Raw genomic sequence first — 18,943 nt, forward strand, 5'->3', positions numbered from 1 at the left:
TAGTTCCAAATCATTAAAGTAGGCTTGAAAGGAGCGTGGGTGATAGTACAGTTGGTAGGGCACTTGTCTTGCGTGAAGCCAACCCGGGTTCTGTCCCTGGCACACACATTCCCCCCAGCCCCACCAGGGGTGATCCCTGAGAGCAGAGCCAGGAGTGACCTAAGCACTGCTCGGTGCGGCCCCAACACAAAAAAGAAATTTAAAAAAAGAAAGGCTTTGTAATGGCGGCACTTCCATGCTGTATTTTATAGGTAAGAAAAATGAAATTTTAAGTATTTTTCTCACATCAGTGTTTAAGAATTTATTTTTCCCAACTTTAAACAATAGTTATCAATTTATTAACAAACTTTAATAGACAATATAACATTTTATTTTACATTTTCCCAATGTTGTGATGCCAGGGAACAATAGCCAGTCATTCTCAAGGGCCCTGAAGTACCAGGGACCGAGCCCAGGGCCTCACACCTGGAAGGTGGGTGCTTTCTGCTTGGGCTGCATCCCTGTCTGCTTGATTTCTTTTATGTGTGTTTGGCCACTTTATAAACTTTATAAACCCCTTCATCAATGTCCTATAAACTTTGTCTGTGCGTGTGTTGCACACACAGCCCTGGGTTCTGTCCCAGGTACCACACGGCCCCTCAGCACTGCTAAGAGTGACTGTACTGAGGTAGGAATAGACCCAAACCAAACAAAAATGATTTCTACCTTTGTTTTCTATCACTGCATTAACTTCTTTACCTTTTAATTTTGGTCTTCATTTTACTTTAGTATATTTGGGGAGGTGGGAGGTATTGGGCCACAATGCTTACTTCTGGCTTAGGGATCCTTCCCGGTGGGGCAGGGACCCAGATGCAGTACCAGACCCAGGTCAGGTGCGTGCAAGACAAGAACCTTAACCCTTGTTCTAACTCTCTGGCCCAAAACAAATATTTTATTTAATTATGGTCACATAGCTTCAAGATTTCATCATTGGTATCAAACTTAGATTAATTTGCCTTTTTCTAGTTTATATTTTTGATTTTAACATTCTAATTGAAATAGATGTTTGTACTATTAAGTAGGGATCCTAAATATGATTTTTTAAAAGTTTCATACTTAGTCAATAATTTATTTTTTGCTGTTTATGTGAGGCCACCTATCTAAGACTTTATAATTGGAAGACTTACGTAGAGGAGCCAGAGAAAAACGAGTAGCGTGCTTGCATTGCATGCAGCTGACCCAGATTCAGTTCCCAGCCTCTCACATGTTCCTTCAAACACTGCCAGGGATAATTCCTGAGTGCAGAGCTAGGAGTAAGCCCCAAGCACTGCCAGGTGTGGCCGCAAAACAAACAAAAATTTTATATAGAGTTTGTACAAAGGATTTTCTGGACTTTTTATTAATCTATATGTATATGCTTTATCAGAACCCAAATGCTTTTAATTGTAGTTTTTAATTTTTAATTTGTTATTGATTGATTCTGTGGTTCACAATACTGTTAATAATGGTCTCTTTTGCACATAATTTCAGTTTATTATAGTTTAACATTTCCACTTCCAAAGCGTAATCCCACTAAGTACTTTTAATTCAATAATAAGTTATTTCTTTTTTTCCTTCAATTTTTTGGGGGCATACCTTGATGCGTGGGCTTAGTCCTGACTCTATTGGATATTTCTATTGGATAATACCTACTACATGAAAAATTAAGCTTAATTTTTAAATAGTTTATTATTGGCTAAAGCCGATACTAGAGGCAAATTAATGCATGGCCTTTAATGCCTTTGTTATTAAACAAACAAAAACCCCCTAAAATTAGTGAAATTAGTGAACAAAGCATCCAACTCACCAAATCAAAGTCTAGAACAAACCAAACAACAGCAGAAACAAGATATTTATTTAAGAACTGAATTGAGGGGCAAGAGCGATAGGTAGTACAGCTTGCCTTTGACATGGCCAACCAGGGTTGAACCCCCAGCATCCCATATGGTCCCTTGAGCACTGCCAGAAGTGATTCCCATGTGCAGAACCAGGAGTAACCCCTGTGCATCTCTGATTGTGAGCCCACCACCCCACCACAAATAAATAAATATAAAACCCGAAATGTGTTTGTTACAAAGTGAGAAAATCAATGAGCACATTTGAGGACTGGTACGGAAGTAGAAAACAGGAAAATCCAATAAGCCCAGTTATATTAAAAACAGAATATGTGAGTATAGTGTCGCCGTGAAACTACTGCTAAAAATGGAGTTTTTAGGTTCAACTTTGTGGCACAATGAGAAACATTGAAAGAAAGAACTTCCTTAAGAAAATAGAAATTGTCAAATTTGACTGAAAAAGAAAATGAAAATGAAAGTCTGAAAAGTTTGGTGAAAAAACTGGACAATTAAAGCAGTTCCTTCTGGACACATACTCGATTCAGATGGTTTTGCAGGTGAGGCCATTAAAACTCTTCCAGTAACTCACCCTGGGCTTTGTATGTGTAGCATCAATGAGGGATTCCCGCCATGTTTTCGTTTGTCTTTATCCGTTCAGTTCCACCGGCTTGTGCTATCTTAGAGGGCAAAGGAGTTTCCTTGACAACACCAAGATCAGGTCTCCCGATCTCTTTATTTGCTTTCTGCGATGAGCATCATCATTCCTGTCACACTTGGTCCCTTGCATTGTTCAAGCTCACTGATTCCTCCTGGTGTGATTCTTAGGCTGCCTCCCTGGACTTTAAATCCAACCATCCCTGGCTTTTTCCTTCCTGGAGAAGCCCCTGTTCTCTCTTAAACGTATATCTTCCCACCCCCCAACTCCCCGTTTCTCAATGTTTTTCCAATTAAAAACTCTTTTGCTTCACTAAAACAAAGAAAGAAAGAAAGAAAGAAAGAAAGAAAGAAAGAAAGAAAGAAAGAAAATACAGTCATCCCTGCTCTGGCTTCTGGATCTACTCAACTCTTCTATTCAAGAGCAGATATATCCTCCTGTGTGTTTTTTATTCCAGCATTAGTATACATGTCTACTTTCTTTGTGTTCCTTTAGTAAACATCCATTAAGCACATAAAGGGTGTCAGTTCATCTGTGGGTATTGTCATCCCACAGATCATGAACCCCTTCATCAATGTCCTATTAGAATGTGGTGGCCTGTACTCCAGAACATTTTATCAGTCACATCTAGCGGAAATGGGACTGTCTTCTCTTCATCCAGACCACATGCATGGTAAATGCAGTGTAGCATTGAATGGTGTTTAGAAAACTCTTATCCGGGGGCTGGAGCAATAGCACAGCGGGTAGGGCATTTGCCTTGCACACAACCAACCCAGGTTTAATTCCCAGCATCCCATATGGTCCCCCGAGCACTGCCAGGAGTAATGCCTGAGTGCATGAGCCAGGAGTAATGCCTGTGCATCACCAGGTGTGACCCCCCCCAAAAAAAGAAGAAGAAAAAGAAGGTAGAAAACTCTTATCCGGCTCCGTTTACACCTGAGCTTCCCTCCACCCTGGTTCTGTCTGGTTGATTATGCAGGATCTTCTCAAGCCATAATCTTTCCTAAATTTCTTTTTTATTTGGACCTTGATTCTTTCAGAAGACTGGTTCCAATAGCTAACATGTCATGCTCCCTAGTAATGATGGCAACTTTAGTTCTCCTTTGCATCCCTGCAGTCTTCAAGTATTTAATAAAAATGTGAATGCAAAGGAAGGCTATAGAGTTCTTGGACCTTGCAGAGATACCTTACCACTGATTTAAAAATATTTATGGATCACCTGTTATGTGCCAAGCATGTGCTGAGAGTAGGTGATTCGCTAGTTAGCCAAACCATCATCCTTTTTACAGCCATTTGGGCTAAGTGCTGAGTCAGGCAAAGTAACTATGGACGCAGATGACTGATTAACTGTGATGAGATCCACTGCAGGCAGAATGCAGGGCTGGGGGCTGGAGGCACAAGAACAGAAACTGGAGGAAGGTGTGTCTAACACAGTACCAGCTGGCACACAGCGCTGGAGAGGAGGACATCAATCACCCTCTCAGTCATGGATTTAGTAGTGTGCTGGTCATGGAGAGAACTTCAAAATGGGTGTAAGGTCTCATTAACCATCAAATAACCCACAGTTCTTTGAGAAGTTGTTCCAGATATGTCTGGAATAGACAGCTGTCTACCCTGTGAGGTCAATGTAGGTGCTGTCACCGCCAATCATTGGGAACCACAGTGATTGAAAAGAGTCTCATTTTTTTTTCCAGCAAAGCCTTCCAAATGTTCTTGGAGTTCCCATATTTCGATGTCAAAACTTTTATAACACCAGTTTCTTCTTGCACCTGGAGGTTGCCCATAAATCTCTTGTCAGATTACATGTCCTGAATTTTTATGGAAAATACAGTCATTGTATTTGCTGCAGAGCAGAAAGAAATATGAAGGTGATGCAATCATGATTAGTTGTTGCCCCAGATCACAGGGAGAAGCCTGGTTTGAAATAGTCTATACTTTCAGGTGCTGGAGTGATAGCACAGTGGGTAAGGCATTTTGCCTTGCATGCGGCCAACCTGGATTCGGTTCCCAGCATCCCATATGGTCCCCCAAGCACTGCCAGGAGTAATTCCTGAGTGCAGAGTCAGAAATAACCCCTGATCATCGCTGGGTGTAACCCAAAAAAAGAAAAAAAAAGAAATAGTCTATACTTTCAAATGGTGATCAGAATTTGCCTGCTGGGTTTTCTAAAAATAATTTTTTAAAGTTTAATTTAAGAACTAACTTACAGTTATTGATAATTGGGTTATTGATAGTTGAGCCTTAGGCATTATAATATCTCGACACCAATTCCACCACCACCAGTTTTCCCATTTTCCCTCCGCAACCCAGATAGATGCCTGATCCATCCCCCACCTGTGACTTTTTTTTATGTGGTCACTTTATTTGTTGGATTTTGGGGGTGGAGGTGGCTGGGTCACACCCAGCTGTGCTCAAGGCTTACTCCTGGCTCAATGCTTGGGGATCAGTCCTGGTGGTACTCAAAAACATATTTGGTGCAGGTGATAAAACCAGGGCCAGCCACCTGCAAAACAAGCAGTTAGACCCTGTACTGTCTCTCCAGCCGCAAACATGGTCACTCTCAATAGATAATTGAATAAAATCATTAAATATTGGAAGATGGAAAAGATTGGAAGGGGCTGGATAACTCCAGAAGTCTGTATTGAGGGAGGAAGGCATGGTCCTGGAGAAATCAGTGATGGGGAGAGGAATGACATTCTGGTCCTGGAGAAATCGGCTATGGGAAGAGGAATGATGTTCTGGTCTTGGGGAAATCAGCAATGAGGAGGGGAGCAGCGTCTTGAATTGTCCTCGCTTGGTTTTGCATATCCCTGCACTTTCTACTCCTCATGGTATATAACATGGACAAAAGTTAGGCCAGGGATGTGGCGTGACAGGCCAAGCAACAGGCCTTTCCCATCCGGGTCCCTGGGTAAAACGGCAGAGCACTGGGAGGAGAGCCCTGGGGCCACCGAGCATTCCAGGAGTCCCACAACAACGTGAAGACAGACAGCAGAATGAAGGGGGCAGCTTCAGTCTAGGGCACTTCCTACAAATAGAATCAAACAACAGCGATCTCCTTGGAATAGGAGACAACTGAGGAATTGGTGGAGTTCTCATTTCGCCCTACCTTTGGGATATTTCTTTTCCGGCTTTATAACTAAATAAAGGTGCCTGCTTTGACGCCGAACTGTCCGGAACCCGAGCCGTGAGTCGGTTTGGGGAACTGGTTCTCTGTGAGCAGGCGGCAGCAGTGCTGGGCCCTGAGCCCCGAGTGGAGCTGGGGGGTCTCTGACATAGAGAAGATCTGGATGGAGATCTGACGTAGAGAAGATCACACGCACTCCCCCTGCAGGCGGGGGACAAGCAGCAAGTCAGTTCTAACGAACTCTGAGGACAGACAGGGCAGCCTCCCTTTCTCCTCCTCACCCTGTCCAGAAAATAGGGTGGAATCTCCTACCTGGCAAATGGCGTTTGTTCCCAAACCTAGATGCGAGGCTTTATGACAGACAGCAGAGGGGCAGGGAGGTAGCAGAGGACTTAGGGCGCATGTCTGCATGTACCTGACCCCGCTGGGTTCCCTGCACCACAGGGCCCATAAGCATTCCCAGGTTGTTCCTGAGGCCCCTGAATTCAGCTGGGGGTGGCCCTGGTGGTCCCCAACCCACTGGGAAGGGCACAGGATCCTCAGACCCTTGCGTTCCACCGAACAGCTGTTGGCTGAGAATCCCTGAACATTTCTTGGGAGCAGCCCCCTGACCCCAAGACAGGAAAAGTGCTGGGGTTTAATTCCTGTTCTCATGCCGTGTCTGGCCATGGAGGGGGACGGCCTCCTGGGTCACCGCCCAGACCCACCAGGCTCTGTGGCCAACCAGTTGCTGAGCGGTTGGCAGATGTGGTTGCTGGCAGGCAGGGAACCCCCAAGCATCCCAGGGGCCAGGGGCTTCTGAGGAGGTGAGTGGTGTAGCTAAGCTTCTCTAGGCTAAGTAGACTTGCAAGAGACAGAAGTTTTCTAGATCCTTCAATACTCACCCTGAAGCTGACCCCCATGAATAACAGACAAGGAGCCATGCCAGGTGGGAGACAGAGGCTCTGCCAACAGCAGCTGGTAGAAGGCCACGGGGAAGGGCCCTCACAGCCACTTCCTGCCACTCCCCCCACGCTCCCCATCACCCCCCTCCTCAGGCCTGGAGCTGCAGAGAAGTGACTTACTTCATTCAGTGAAGGCTTGACCCAGCCAGCCTGTCGCCTGCCAGCATGGGCACCCGTGGGACAGCTGCTGGGAGCTGCAATGCTCAGGGTGTGGTCCGAGCAGTTACCACAGCACTGCACCAACCTGCTGCTACACTACGTAGTGTGTGTGTGTGTGTGTGTGTGTGTGTGTGTGTGTGTGTGTGTGTGGTGGGCCAGTGGAGGGGGGCGGTGGTCCTTTGGGACCACTGGTGTTCAGGGACTGTTCCTGGCTCTGTGTTCAGGTCTGACCCCTGGCGGTGCTCAGAGGAGTCTGTGTAGTATCAGGGATCAGCCCTGAGGGGCTGCATGTAGGCTGTGCCTTACCCACTGTGCCCTGGCCCAGTAAGGTTATTTCCTCCCATTCTCAGTGACTGGCCGGGAGAACCAATGCCCAGGCAGTTTGTGGAGTCCCAGTTTCCCTTCTGCCTTTGACTGGGTGAGGGTTGTCCTTGGAGGTGAAGAAAAGGACTACAAGCAAAGTCTTCACAAAGGAAAGCTTCCTGCTTCTCAGTAGGATTCTGAGTCGCGGGCTGGTCTGGTCTTGAGCTCTCTCCCTGCCAGGAGTGCTGAGATAAAACTGGCTCGGCTAAGAGCCTGTGCACAGCTTTGGGGGTGGGAGAGGTGCCCGGCCTTCCAGGCCGTGCCAGTGGCTGTCATGGGGGCCTGGGGGGAGGGGGGCTTCACCTCCTCTGGGGACAGATGCTCAGTGCCAACTCAGCTGGGCCCCAGGCCCCAGGCTCCCTGAGGACCACATAGTTGAAAGAGACATTGGCAGCAGTGGGGAAAGGAAAGTTTGAGCTTTGTTTTTCTCTAAATAACTGGGCAGCTTCTCCCTCCATTTTTCCAGATGCTTCTACAGAAGAGAAATGTCAACTGCTTGGACCACATAGTCTAAATCTGCTTTAAATGTGTGTTTCAATCTAGGATTCCAATGCCGTTGGCATAACCCTGACTGCAGCACGCCATCAGCCGCTCGGCTCACAAGAGCATCTTGTTTGGGGGTGGCGGGCATTTGTTTCTTCTCACTTTGCTGGGTCCCCGAGGGCCCGGCTCTAAAATGCCCAAACAATAGCTGGTGTGAGAGCTGTGTGGTTGGGAGGGAGTTGGCAGGAACAGGGGAGTAGGCGGCATGGCAGGGGGTGGCTCTGCCCCGTCTGCTTCTGTCATGGAGAGAAGTGGGAGTCCCAGGGCATCCCCAGCTGCACAAACACATCTCAGGTCCGGAGTTCCCAGGTGATGAGTGACATCCCCGTGCATCCATCCCAGCGTGGTGTGGAGGGTCTGCCTTTAGGCAGAGTGGCCCAGAGCTCTGGGTCTCTCATCAGACACGAATGGCCTGCTCAGCTGAGCGCACGCGCAGTGCCCTGGGAAGTGCATCCTGGGTGAGAGGCGGCCTGAACTCCTGCACAGCTGTAGCAGCACCCTCTGCTCGCATAGCCCTCCACACACTCCTCTCTTGGGGGGAGTGAAGGGGGAGCCCTAGGGGGGGCTTCCAAGAGGTGCTCAGGAAGCCCAAGGACCACTTGCAGAAATTCTCAGTCAACTGGGCCGGTGGTTAAGTGCAAGACATGAGGCTGTGGTGATGTTTGGGCCTGTGGTAGTGGGTGCAAACCCAGGTCAGTGCCCTAGCCCCGTGGACTATCTCCGCTGTCTCTCTCGTGGAACTATCTAGCAGTTCTGCCCCAGTGCACACCCCTGCCACACAGCAGCCAGGAGCCTGGGTGGAGAACCTGCTCTCTTCATCTTGGCGTTGTCCTCTCCGATCCAGAGCAGGCCTGCATGGCTGGAAACAGTGGCTGAGCACAGAGCGGGTGAGAAATATGCCAGGGTCAGCCACCTGGGACTGTGGGTCTCGTTATTGGTATTTATTCTCAAAGTTGGGAAGGCTTTAGAAAATTTAAAATTAGGAAAGTGTCATTCCTGGTACTAATCTCGGCCATTCTTAGGTGTTAGTCTCCTATTTTGTTACTTTATGTTCCCCAGATGAATGCAATCTTTCTATGTCTACCCCTTTCTTTCTGAGTCATTTCGCTTAACCTGATACTTTCCATGTAGTATAGCCATACATGCTAGGGGAAAAGGGAGCTCAGATAGAGAAAAGAGCACCAAATAAAGGGTGTTGGGAGAATCCTCCCAGGATGGGAGAAGCATGCTGAAAGCAGACTATAGACCAAACATGATTGCCACCCATTGCCTGTTTTGCAAACCACAACACCCAATAGGAGAAAGAGAACAAAAGGGAATGCCCTGCCACAGAGGCAGAGTGGGATGGGGGGATGGGGGGTGGGAGGGATACTGGGATCCATGGTGGTGGGAAATGGGCACTGGTGGAGGGATGGGTATTTGATTATTGTATAATCGAAACCCAAGCACAAAAATTTGTAAATCTACAACTGTACCTCATGGTGTCTCACTAATAAAAATTTTTAAAAAAAATTTTAAAAAATGGGAAAGTATCTATTTTATGGTGTCTCTTAACTTTCAAACTTTCATGTCTTGATTTTAACACTTAGCATAAAGCCGTTGAACTAACAGCAGGGTGGTGTTTGGCAAGGGGGATAAGTATACACATAACCGAAACAAAGCAAACTCCGTAAATAGATCCACATATATAACTTGTTGATTTTTTTATTGTGTAAAATATGCATACCATAAAATTGGCAATTTTAACCATTTTAAAGTCTATAATTCAAAGAATACATTCATGTTGTTTTGCAACTTTCCCCACCAGGAATTCCTGAACTGTTGTCTTGCAAAATTGAAACTCTGTGCCTCTTAAACACTAGCTCTCTCTCCTCCCACCACCCGTGCAAATCCCCATTACCTTCTGTCACCGTAAATATGAGTATCCTGGGGATCTCAGATAAGTAGAATTAATGATATTGTCCCCTGTGAGTGGCTTATTTCACTCAACATGATATGTTAGAGGTTCATTCATGTCATAGCATAAGTCAAAATTGCCTTCCTTTTTAAGATTAATCACAGTCACGGTCACGGTCCTCCCGTTGTTCATCGATTTGCTCGAGCGGGCCCAGTAATGTCTCCATTGTGACACTTATTACTGTGCTTGGCATATCGAATACGCCACGGGTAGCTTGCCAGACTCTGCCCTGAGGGCGAGATACTCTCGGTAGCTTGCTGGGCTCTCTGAGTGGGCGGAGGAATCGAACTCGCATCAGCCATGTTGGCTGCGTACAAGGCAAATGCCCTACCCACTGTGCTATCGCTCCAGCCCTTTAAGATTAATAGTCCTCTGTATATACTATTTCTCCTTCCTTTCTCTCTGTTGATGTTGTTGCCATGGCTGGGGGCTGCACAAAACTTGGTTGGGATGCTTGTCCGGGTTTGTGTCTGTAGTTGTGTGTTTGCATCTGTTCTGATTGTTGTTCACATTGTATAGTCTTAGTGCTCACACACAGGCTCACTGGGGTCACACTTCTGACCATGGAGCTCACACGTCTTTCTCACTTTGGTGCTCACTAGGGGTCACATGCTTTATTTTTGGATCTCACACATCTGGCTTCAGGGCATCTAGAAATCATTCTAGACCCCAGGAATCACAGATGGCAGAGTTGACCTGATCATGCTCAATGCATGCAGGCTACACTAGGGATCAAGATTGTGGCCTCACACTTGGAAGGAAAACCCCCTGCTTTAGCCGCTGAGCCATCTCCTGGGTCCTGAACCACTTTTAAAAATCCACGTATCTGTCATTGAGCATTTAGGTTGCTTTTCCATATTATAAATAATGCTGCTATGAACATGAATGTCAAAATATCTGGACAAGCCCCTAAATTAATTCTTTTGGGCATATACACAGAAGTAGAATTTCTGGATCATAACATTAACTCCAAACAAAAACAGCCAGTTATCTCATCAATAAAATTGGTTTAGTTAGAGAGAGCAACAGCAGCAACAAAATAGTGTCTTGATGAGACGTGCACTTTCCCAGAACAAAAACCATAGTTAAAATATATACTTTCAGAAGGGTTATTGGAATAGTTTGTTGGAAGAAACCAGGAGTAGGGTGTGTGTTGATCTTCATTTATGGGTTTATGGGGGTTTCTCGCTGAATATTGAGGGGAAAAGAGAAGCCTCTTACTTCTTGCACTGGGTAGAAGTTATATCACGTCCCCTGGGAAATGAGAGGCATGTTGGGTCCTCTCATTTACTGCTTGAACATGCATGAGAATTTTCTTCTAGTCTCCTGATCTCATCCAAATAGGATTCTGGCCCTTTTCTCACAATATGGTTATTCTATTTATAATTTCCTAAGGAAATACCATACTGTTGTCCATAACAGTTGCATTCATTTAAATTCTCACTAACCCTTGACAGAGATTTGATTACACTTGATATTTTTTCTCTCCCCCATCCCTGTGTGTGTGTTCACATTCATACAGGTATACATGGAGAGATTTAATGGACATCCATCAACAGAGGTGTTTTTTAGGAGGGCCACACACTGCAATGTTCAGGGGTTCCTCCTGGCTCTGCACTCAGAAATCACTTTTGGTGGTACACGGGGTACCATATGGGATGCCAGGGATTGAACCTGGGTTGGCTGCATGCAAGGCTACTGCCTCATCCATTGTACTATCTGCCCAGCCCCTCAACTGAGTGTTTTTAAAGGAAAATAAAAACTGATAAAATTCCAAGGGCAGAGAAGCAGTGGTCAATGGATCGACAGACAATAGAAAGTAAATAGATTATTGGTTGACTTGAATTTCAGCTTTCTCTGTTGGCTTTTGCATGTAGTTTGGTTAGTGGATGACAATATAATATAACCAGGCCTGTGCCTAAAAGTTTTTGAAAAGGCAGAGGAATTGGTGGAATCAAATGTTTTCAGAGCTCAGGTTGTGGAGCGGAGCTAAAACCTGGAGGAGGGGCTGGAAAGCTGCTAGTCGAGCAGGTAGGACACATGCCTTGTGCACAGCAGATCTGGATTCAATCCCTATCGCCCCATAGAGGTCCTGAGACCTACAGGATTGATCCCTGAGTACAGAGCCAGGAATAGGACCTGAGCATGATGGGTGTGGCCCCCCAGAACTAACAAATAAATAAACCCTGGAGGATTGGTGAAAAGCTTAGTCAAGAGCAATTGCCCTGGACCCCTTCCTGCCTCCATGTGTCAGGTCGCTGCTCTCCCAGACACCCTCAGAGACTGAAGGGTTTCTGGGGGAGCCTGAACCCAACCAGCTCTCAGCACATCAGCAGAAGGTACAAGGTGAGAGCCAGGTGCAGAATCAGGCCAGGAGGTACCCTTCTCTGTAACCACTGGTCAGTGGAAACGAAAGCATAAATTTAAAAATATATGGAGACAAATGAAAATAAAGACATGTTATCATAATTGATGGGGTGCAGCAAAAGCAATATTAAAAATGAAATCGCTAGCCATGAAGACCTTCATAAAGAACAGGAAAAAATCACAAATAAGTAATTTAGCCTTATAGTTAAAGCAGCAGGTAAAAACTACAATCACTGTCACTGTCACTGTCTTCCCATTGTTTATCGATTTGCTCGAGCGGGCCCAGTAACATTGTGAGACTTGTTATTGCGTTTGGCATCACAGGCAGCTTGCCAGGCTTTGCCTTGCGGGCGAGATACTCATGGTAGCTTGCCGGGCTCTCTGAGAGGGGCAGAGGAATCAAACTTGGGTTGACTGGGTTGGCCGCGTGCACGGCAAACACCCTACCCACTGTGCAAATAGCAACAACAAAAAACATGGTATAAAAATACTAAGAATCAGAACACAGAAAGGGGAAAAAAACAAAAAAAATTTGTTTATCAAAAAGATAAATAAAATCAATAATTCTTCCCCCCTCCCCCACTGGTATACCCATGAATTTTTCTTTTTATTTATTTTTTTAAATTTTTTTATTTTATAAGTTACTTCTACAATATTTGATTACATTTAATATTCAAACACCAATCCCACCACCATTACACCTTCCCACCACCAAATTCAGGATGTTTCCATCCCAAGCCCCAATCTCCGTCCCAAAGCACAAACGAAAGAATATATTTTGTATTGTCAGTTATGAAGAACTGCTGAACATGCTTAAAAAAAAGTGTTCACATAGAAAACAGTATGAAGGTTGTTCTATTTTGGCAGGAGCCATTAAGACATTCTATGGGCTATCACTAACATGTTAAAGTCTGGGTGATGTGAGCTTTGGTAATTATGTCAAATATATATATATATGTGTGTGTGTGTGTGTGTGTGTGCATATATATATCCATCTATGATTTGTTGTCTACTGTCTGAACCCCATCAGATATGGTGTGGCAATTATGGAAAATGGGTAGGGAGTGTCTTATGATGTATTCAGGAGTATGTTTACTCATATGTGAAGCTTGGCCTGAGTGTGTGGAAAGCGGCCTGGAATGTGGCGGTGGTTGGGTTGTGAAGGTCGGGCTGCCGGAGCTGGGTCCCTTGGGGCAGGGAGGGCTCTCACCTGCCCCACTCTGGGATGCCCTGAGTAAAAACAGCCTGGCACGGAGTCTGGTAGCATGGTTATGGGGGCCTCATTTTATGCTCCCTTCTGGGAGAAGCAGCCAGAATCAATAATTCTTTAAGATTACAAAGAAGGGAAAACTTAATAATAAACAATCAGAAGTTAAAGAGGAGAAATTGTAACAGGTACCATAAAAATGCAAAGAATTATAAGAAATAACTGTGATCAACTATATGCCAACATGTTTGATAATATAAAGAAATAAATTTTTACACAAATATAACCTAGAGAAAAGGGAAAAAAACTTATATGAATATTTAAACAGTAGTCAAAACATTTCCAGAGAGCTCTGAACTATGTATCTTTATTGGTGAAATTACCAAACTGTGAAAAAAATTTAGTTAAACCTTATCTCCTCAAACTCTACTTCCACAGACATTTTATGAGTCCAACATTATTCTGATACAAACTAGCCATAAACACTCTGCCTTCATATCCAGCTCTCTGTAGGTGGAAGGGCCACAGTGATTATGTCACGTCCAGCTCCCAGTGGACAGAGGGGCCACTGTGATTCTGTCACATCTAGCTCTCAATGGACAGAGGGACGCAGTGATCCTGTGATGTATGCCTGGGGCTGTTCTTCCTCATCAGCCTCCATAGCCTGGTCACTGAGACATGAACAGTAACATATACACTCATGTTATTGGATGGCACTCTGTTATACCTAATGTTTGTATCTTAGCCACACCAGTTGGGGCTTAGGGTTAACTATGCTCTGGAATCACCCCTCGTAGCTACCACCTGTGTTTCCAGGAATGCAACCTGGGCCATCACATGCAAAACAAGCCCTGCCCCCTGTATACTTTCCAGTCTCCTGTGACACCTCTTTCTTTTTATTTTATTTTTATAAAATTGTTCACAATAATTTAATTCAGTATTCCAACACCAATTCCTCCACCATTACACCTTCCCACCACCATATTTCAAATTTTTCCACCCCAACCCTCAAAACCTACCCTAAAGACCTAAATAACTTATTTTGTATTGCTTGCTATAAATATTCCACAAAAAATGATCCAAAAAGTTTCCTTAGAGGAAAGAGTGTGAAGATTGTTGTATCTTATCCTGGAGTCAGTAAGCTCTTGTATAAGAGATTACTATCATGTTGTTAATGGTTGAGCCTTGTGTGCTAATGTACATATATATATATATATTAATTGAGATTGCCTTCTACTTTACACCCCATCAAGTGTGATGTGCTACTATTGGTACATCAGGGACGTAGAATATGAGATGTCATGTGGCCATGAATGTGGCCACACACTCCAGGAATTCAAAGATTTTAAATAGGGTGATAAAACTAGAATCAAAATATCAACTGGATGGTGACTTTGGGCTCCAGAGACATCTATGCAGTTTGTTTCTCTCTTCCAAGGTTTCTTTGTGCGTCTCTGGATCATGGCAATTAATGAGCTTATATGTCCCCAGAGCAGCTTGTGGGCATGACTGCCAGGCATGAGAAAGATGGGGGAGATAGGGAAGGTCACCCATTCCTGACTCTGTGGAGGCTAGAGATTTCAGTCACAAAGCCTGCATACCTGGGTTTTTCAGCAGATTCAGTCATGGATGAGGCTTGTCTGGCTATTGAGTTCTGGAGGGTTTTGGCTGCCAAGGCTTTGTTAGGGAAGGTGGTGGGACTTACCTGCCCCCCTCCAGGTTGTCCCTGAGAAGACAGCCTGGCTCAGGGTCCAGAGGCATCTCCGCAGCTTGTTGCTCTCTTCCAAGGTTTATTTGTGCATCTCTAAATCATGGCCATTAATGAACTTACATGTCCCCAGAGGCAGCTCGAGGTTCAAGACTGCCAGGTTCAAGGAAGTACAGGGACACCCTATTCTCAGCTCTGTGCTAACCTGGAGATTTCAGTCACAAAACTGGCATACCTGGGTTTTTCAGCAGATTCGCTCATAGATGAGGCTCGTCCAAGTCTGTGACTCCTTTTTCTTAGACTAATAAATTTGATTTCTCTTTCAGAAAATAAAAAAAATTAAATCCAGAAAAAGTAAAAAGGCAGGAGTGATGGATAGTACAGTGGGGAGGGGACTTGGCTTGTACATGGCTGACAGTGTTTGAATTCCGTCACCCCATATGGTCCTTGGAGTCCACCAGGAGTGATCCCTGAGTTAAGAGCCAGGAGTAACCCCTGAGCATTGTGAGGTGGAGATATATATATATATATATATATATATATATATATATAGAGAGAGAGAGAGAGAGAGAGAGGAGAGATAAAGGAGGGAGGAAGGGATAGAGTAAGAGAGGGAAAGAGAAAGAAGAGAAAACTGGAGCCCAATATCTCTGATGAACACACACGCAAAATGTTATACAAAATGCTAGGAAATGTAATCTAACAATGCATCAGGAGTACCATGTGTCACAACCTCATGGAATTTATTCTATACATGCAAGGTTGGTTTGACATAAACAAGTCAATCTATGTACTACACATCAATCAAAGGAAAAGCAACAATGATCAATAAATACAGAGAAGATTTTAAAAAATATTTAGCACTTATTTTTTATCAAAACTCTGAATTCACTAGGGATGGAAGAAATTTATCAGCATAATTAGGGGCATTTACTATACACTCACAACTAATATCAAATTCAGAATTGAAAACTTCTTTAAAATCAGGGGCAAGATAAGGCTATTTACTGTCACCACTTTAATCAATTTTGTTTCAGAGGTCTTATCTAGAGCACTCAGACATCAGTAGGAAATAAAAGGAGAGCCCTAGGATATGACTCAGTGGCAGAATGTCTCCCTTGCTTACATGGTTGAGTGTTACATGGTTGTTACATGGTTGAGTGTTCAATCTCTGCACCTCTCCATACTATACGGTGATCACTGGCATTACTGTGGTAATCTCTGGCACCACACTGCTGTATACACTAGCACTGCAACCAAGTTTTCAATACCTGGGCATCACAGTAGCTACAACTACCAAAGGAAGAAAAGGGAGAAAAAAATGGGTTTAAAAAGAAGCAAACCGGGGCCAGAGTGATAGCACAGTGGGTAGGGCGTTTGCCTTGCATGCAGCCGACCCAGGTTTGATCCCCGGCATCCCATATGGTCCCCCAAGCACTGCCAGGAGTAATTCCTGATGCAAAGCCAGGAGTAACCCCTGAGCATTTCTGGGTGTGACCCAAAAAAAGGGAAATAAATAAATAAATTGGCTTCTTTTTATAAATAAATAAATAAAAAGAAGCAAACCTATCATTACTTGTAAACTCTGTGATAGTATATCTAGAAAACCCTAAAATCTATATTTATAAAACTATTAGAATCAATAAGCAAGTACAGAAAGTATCAGATTAGAAAGTCAATATACAAAAATATGTTGTCTTCCTATATGTAAATAAGTGAGGCAAAGAGGAAAGTAAGAAAGCTATTTCATTTACAATATGGGTACGTTCATTCCTTGTTACCCAAAGAATCAAATATTTAGGAATAAATTTAGCAAAGTAGATGAGAGACCTTTATAACTTCACTTAATCACTTAATCACTTAATCCCCGTTATTCATCGATTTATTCGAGCGGGTGCCAGTAACGTCTCCATTCATCCCGGTTGCGTGCTAGCGTAGCCCAATGGTATCTGTTCGTTTTAGGAACATGTAGAGCCTCAAACCGATCATTTAGGGTCTTGACGAAGAAGTCTGACCATCTTATAGGTGGCCGTCCACGTGATCTTTTGATGTCTCGTGGAATCCAATCAGTAATGGCTCTAGTCCAGCGGTTGTCTGTAAACCTCATTACGTGTCCAGCCCATCTGATTTTTGATGTCTTGGCAAATGACACAGCGTCCCTGATTCTTGAGCGTTGACGAAGATCAGAACTCCGGATTCTATCTCTCATTTGAGTGAATCGTGATATTCCAAGCATAGTTCTTTCGATTCCTCTTTGAGAGACCCGAATAGCGTTCTCATCCTGTTTTCGTAGGGTCCAGGTCTCTGAGGCATATGTTAATGCAGGAAGAATAGTGGAATCAAAGAGATGTGCTCGTCGCTGGAGGTTCTTTGTCCTTTTAGTTATTTCTTCAATGCTCTTGAAGGCATTCCAAGCCGCTCTCTTCCTCCTGCGCAACTCAGGTGCCAGGTCATTCATCATGTTGATTTCTCGACCTAGGTATATATAACTGTTGCATTCGGAGATGGTGGTTCCACTGAGAGCGAATGGAGCGTCAGGAACAAGGCTGTTTCTCATAAACATTGTCTTCGTAAGATTCAGCTGTAGTCCTACCTTTCCACACTCACGGTCAAAGTCCGCCAGCATTTGTGCCGCTTGGCTGATGTTTGGTGTTATTAGAACGATGTCATCAGCAAAGCGGAGGTGGTGTAGTTGCCAACCATCTATCTTCACTCCCATGTTTTCCCATTCTAGTCGTCGCATGATGTTCTCGAGGGTGGCACTGAAGAGTTTTGGTGAAATGGTATCACCCTGCCGAACCCCTCTCTTGATATGGATGATTACATCTTTGTAGAATGGTGAGATCTTGGTAGTGAATCCGCAATAGAGCTCACGAAGGATCCTGATGTATTGAGTTTGTACGCCCTGATTGGCTAGGGCTTCCATGACCGCTTCCATCTCAACAGAATCAAAGGCCTTCTTTAAATCAATGAACGTTAGACAGAGCGGCATCTTGAACTCCCGAGATACCTCAATGAGCTTGGTTATTGTGTGGATATGGTCAATGGTACTGAATCCTTTTCGGAATCCAGCTTGTTCACATGGTTGTCCTTCATCTAGTGTTCTGCTAATCCTATTCAGGATGACTCGAGTGAACAGTTTGTAGATGACAGACAATAGGCAGATTGGGCGATAGTTGCCAATGTCGTGGATGTCTCCTTTCTTGTATAGTAGTACAGTCTTGCTGGTTTTCCACTGGGATGGAACCTTGCATTCAGACAGGTAGCGTGTGAAGAGTCGAGCCAATGTATTGATGAGTACTGATGGTAAGTTCTTCAGGTGTTCAGGTCTGATCTTGTCTGGGCCAGGTGCTTTTTGTTTCTTTATCGACGAGATGGCATGTTGAATTTCGGAAGGGAGAACATTGGGAACGACATATCCATCATGTGGTATGTGGTATGTGGGCAAGTGGATGTGGCTATTAAAGAGATCTGAGTAGAAGTCATGAATAATCTTCTCCATTGCCCTTCTGGAAGCTGTGATAGATCCATCATGATGTCGGAGGGCAGTCATCTTGGTTTTGTAGTTGGTGAAGGACAGGCGGGCATTACGAATGTTTTTCCCAGCTTCTGCTGCATCTACCAGTACTGCTGCTCTCCTGTTTTTGAGGTCATCCTTGATGGCTTTTCTGCACTGTTTTGCCAGTTCGGACGTTTGCTTGTGGTTGCCTGAGGCACGTGCCAAGCCACGTTGGCGAATAAGTTCAAGAGTGTTCGAAGAAAGACGGTTTTTTGTGGTTATCTCTCTCTTGGCATTCCTTGCACAATCATGGAGGTGCTGAATCATTCGATCGTATTCCTCATCAATGTTGTCAATGACGGCATCTTCCCATGTTGCCGCAACAGAGCCAAAGAGTTCCCAGTTGGTGGTTGTTCTGGGAGTCCTCTTCTTAAACCTTGCATTCTTTTCTCCTCGTTCTGTGAGGTAGAATTTTGCACAAAGAAGACGGTGGTCTGATCCCGTTTGGAATTTTGGGACAACAGCAACATAGGTTAGGCAAAACCGCTGATTGAATATGAT

General features: G+C 44.5%; 1 protein-coding gene and 1 non-coding gene across 2 annotated transcripts in view; both read left to right on the forward strand.

The window, feature by feature from the left end:
- The window catches only part of MYLK (myosin light chain kinase), a 206,873-nt gene that overhangs the window by 23,129 nt on the left and 164,801 nt on the right, over positions 1-18,943 (forward strand).
- Positions 13,723-13,857, forward strand: LOC130036387 (small nucleolar RNA SNORA84). The gene has a single exon (XR_008794417.1). It is a non-coding gene; the product is annotated as a small nucleolar RNA SNORA84 (small nucleolar RNA).

The sequence above is a fragment of the Sorex fumeus genome, unplaced genomic scaffold (assembly GCF_029834395.1).
Source record: "Sorex fumeus unplaced genomic scaffold, SorFum_2.1 ptg000063l, whole genome shotgun sequence".
Lineage (NCBI taxonomy): Eukaryota > Metazoa > Chordata > Mammalia > Eulipotyphla > Soricidae > Sorex > Sorex fumeus.